The sequence below is a fragment of the Gavialis gangeticus genome, unplaced genomic scaffold (assembly GCF_001723915.1).
Source record: "Gavialis gangeticus isolate Ggan-Ray unplaced genomic scaffold, GavGan_comp1, whole genome shotgun sequence".
In the NCBI taxonomy this organism is placed as follows: domain Eukaryota; kingdom Metazoa; phylum Chordata; order Crocodylia; family Gavialidae; genus Gavialis; species Gavialis gangeticus.
Window position 1 is genome coordinate 42,430,891 of NW_017728996.1, and position 3,496 is coordinate 42,434,386.

A 3,496-nucleotide genomic window follows, 5' to 3' on the forward strand; every position below is an offset into this window, starting at 1 on the left:
GCCAAGAGGTAGGGCCTGTCAGGCTTGTACCCCCGGCCCGCAGCCAGATGAGAATAAGCAGGAGTGGGCAAAGGTTGTTGTGTCTCGTGCCAGCTTTGAGGAAACAGGCAGGACAGACGGCATGCATGCCTGAAAGGCTGCATGTAGCCCACTGGGTGCACTGTTTCTGCCCAGGTGACATCTTGCCAAAACGGTTTTGAAAAGGATACACAGGGAGTGAGTTGTGCATGTGCAGCCCACATAACAGGGTGAGACCTGCAAGTGTGGCCCACTGTGGCAAATAGGTTGAGAACCACTGCCCTATAGAGTGGGTCCAACCAAAATTATCACCAAACCCATCCTACTGTACAAGTTGGGATGTGCCAAAGCCCCTATTCTTCATTTCACCACAAGTTGCTACATGGATTTTACCTCTGGAACAGGAAAAGAGGCAAGGGCGTAGTTCTGTTCAAATACACTGCTTCTGTGACAGCAGCTACAACTAGAGGCTGTGACTTTCCCAAGTGCTTCGATAGTGCTGGTTCAGGAAACAAACACCAGGACTCTAATTGCTCCATGTAATTTCTGATATAGGGCAGGAGCTGGCAACCTACAGCCCACAGGCCAAAACCAACCAGCCTGCAGAGAGAGATATTCTATCTGACCCATGAAGTCCGAGCTTTTGCAGAGTTTCAGCATATGGGGCAGAAGTGGTGGCAACAGCCAGATCAGAAGGGCCAGTCTGTCCCTAACTGAGCTGAGTAGTTTTGGCCCACCCCTCCTGCAATGGTGGCTCCCCCTGGTATAGGAAAAGGAGTGATTGCCTTGTTTATGCTTCCTCTCTCACTTGGTTTTGTAAAGAATGAGTCAGCAGCTGCCTGTTTTATTTTTGCCAGTTAATTTCCAATTTAAGCAGATGACAATCTTCTTTCACTTGAGCTATTTATTTCCTTACTAACAACCAGTGGGTTAAGCAGTCACTGCCTTGCCATGTAACAGGAGTCAAGCCAGTCTCTTTTTTTTTCATACAGCTTTTTCTGCAGGAGACCTTTTATCACGTTGTAGAAAATATAGCTCTGTAAGGTATCTGAGTAACTCACAGAGGAAAGGAACCCATTAGATATCATTAAAAAGTAATAATAGCCCTTTAAGATTTTTCCAGGAGTGAGTAGCGCTACAGAGAAAGTAAAAAGTGAAGTATTGCTTATGACAGATCAGCAGGTATTTATGTTCACAGTAGAGAGCACTGTAAATCTCAAGAACGCTAAAAGAAGCTCCACAAAGCCATTTGAAAATGTTAAGGGGTCCGTGATCCACAAAAGAAACAGCCCTTACAAACATAGAACAGCACATTCTCTTTAAAAGCCAGCTCTTAGAAGAGTCGTGAGAATTAGCAGTATGTTATAGATCTCCAAGACAGACCTAAGCCACATGAAGAGATACCAGTTCCATCAAAAATTTGGTAGCTGGTTATTCTGTTAGCCTCAGACAAATACACTTTTAAAGAGATGGGTTTGATTTTTACTATTCACTAAGCATTTGCAAGTGTAGTTAGTATTGTTTCCTAACTGGAAATATTACTAGCCAGTAAAAAGCTAAAATATCTAAGTATGTTGCAAATACAGCAAAATATAAGGTAAATCAGTTGCAAAGATCAGATTGGTTCTCAAAAACTGCTGTTATGGACACAGTTTGCAACTATACCACACAAGGCTGCATTGTCATGCGTATAGAAAATAAAAGTGTAGGTATTTGCAATAAACAAATCAAAATAAATTTGCGGTAAGATCCAGAACTGTATCTATTGCCACATACCATAGCAGCAGTAGCACAGATTGAGTTCTTGGTTTGATCCCTTATTCAGTTTATAATGCCAGATTCCATAATGTACATTTCAAATATCAACCTACCAGAAATTTAAAAATAGAATCCAACTTTGAGTACAATGTAATCATAACAAACATGCATAAAATTGCTCATTACCTCTAATATCATTGCAAAACTTGAATACCATTGACTCAGAAAGCCATCTGTGAACAATACAAATTAGCACTCTCAGAACCTTTAGGAAATAAATCACACAAGTACTAGCAATTAAATATTCTGAGATAAAGCAAGAGCATAAACAAGATCTTACTTCAGGAGCATACTTCAGGAGCTTTCCTGTGTAAAGTAATTTGCCCCGAGTAATTTGTCCCAGCCTTCCAAATTGTCAGCTAAAACAAAACGTAGAAGGCAAACGCTACCAATTATTTAAAGTGCAAAATTCTGAGGTTTTGTTTTGGTTGACTGGTTTTGTTTGTTGCTACTGTTGGTGGTGCTGTTCTTATTTGTTTGATCCTCTCCTACATATGTTCATTTGCAAAAACTTAGTCAGACAGAAAATTAACTGTTGGAGAAGGGCACATCAAGCTTCTTCTTTTCCTACCCCACACACAGGTACTGAGATGCTTATGATTAGGGATCTACTTAATTCCTGCTGAGGTGAGGGAAAAACCACAAGCTGCTCGTGGCACACAGTGCCACTTTTTTGCAGCCTTTTCACAGTGGTCTCCCACTGTGCAGCCCTGCCCCTCACTGCTGATTGGGGGAGAAGGGAGCAGCCATCATCATTGCTGGTACCCTTAATGCCGGTGGCTCCTGCTCCCTGCACGCCGGCTGGGCTGCAGTGGCCTTGAGGACTGCTGGCTCCCACTGGAAAGCCAACATCTTATTTTTAGTAAGTTTTTTCCTGTTGATTCTGCACAAAAGTCTCCATTTTTGCAGGGTTCGTGTAAAACACTTTTTTCACAGTTTCTGTGAAGAACGCAAAATTGCAAATAGAGTGCATCCCTATTTATGATGTTCACCAGTTATAAGGTAGAAAGTGGAAATTTGTTCATAATACTAGGGAAGAGTATAAGAATATCACACAGGCATGCAGGAAGAAAATTAGGAAGGTTAAGACATGGTTTGACATGTAACTGGCAAGGGCTATACATTGGCACTAAAAAGGGATTCTACAAGTATGTCAAAAGTAAGAGGCAGATCAAAGAAACCATAGGTCCTTTATGGAATGCAGAAGGCAATTTAGTTATGGATGATGCAGAGAAGGCTGAAGTATTTTTTTTTTATTTGTCTTCACAAGTAGAGGCAGCTACCTAATACCAAGTACAGTTAGCAGCAAAGAGAGGATTGCAGAGGCATTGGCTCTGCTCTGACAACTCATGGTGTGTGTCCAGACGAGCATGCACATGCCTCTTGCCCCATCTCAAACCCCTTTGAGGTGGAGCAAGAGGCATGTGCAGGAACGAAAAAATGTTCCCCACGCTGCAAGTCCTGTTGCCAAGGGAGCAGGCCAGCCAGGCAGCAGACAGTCCCCAGGGCCAGCAGAACCTGGCTGGGCCCAGTATGCGGTCCCTGCATGCTGCGCCAGGTCCTGACACCATGGCCCAGCCGGGCAATAGAGAGGCCCCAGGGCCAGCAAGACCCAGGTCCTGCTGCCATGGCTCAGAGTGCCCCACTCCCGCTGCTGCTG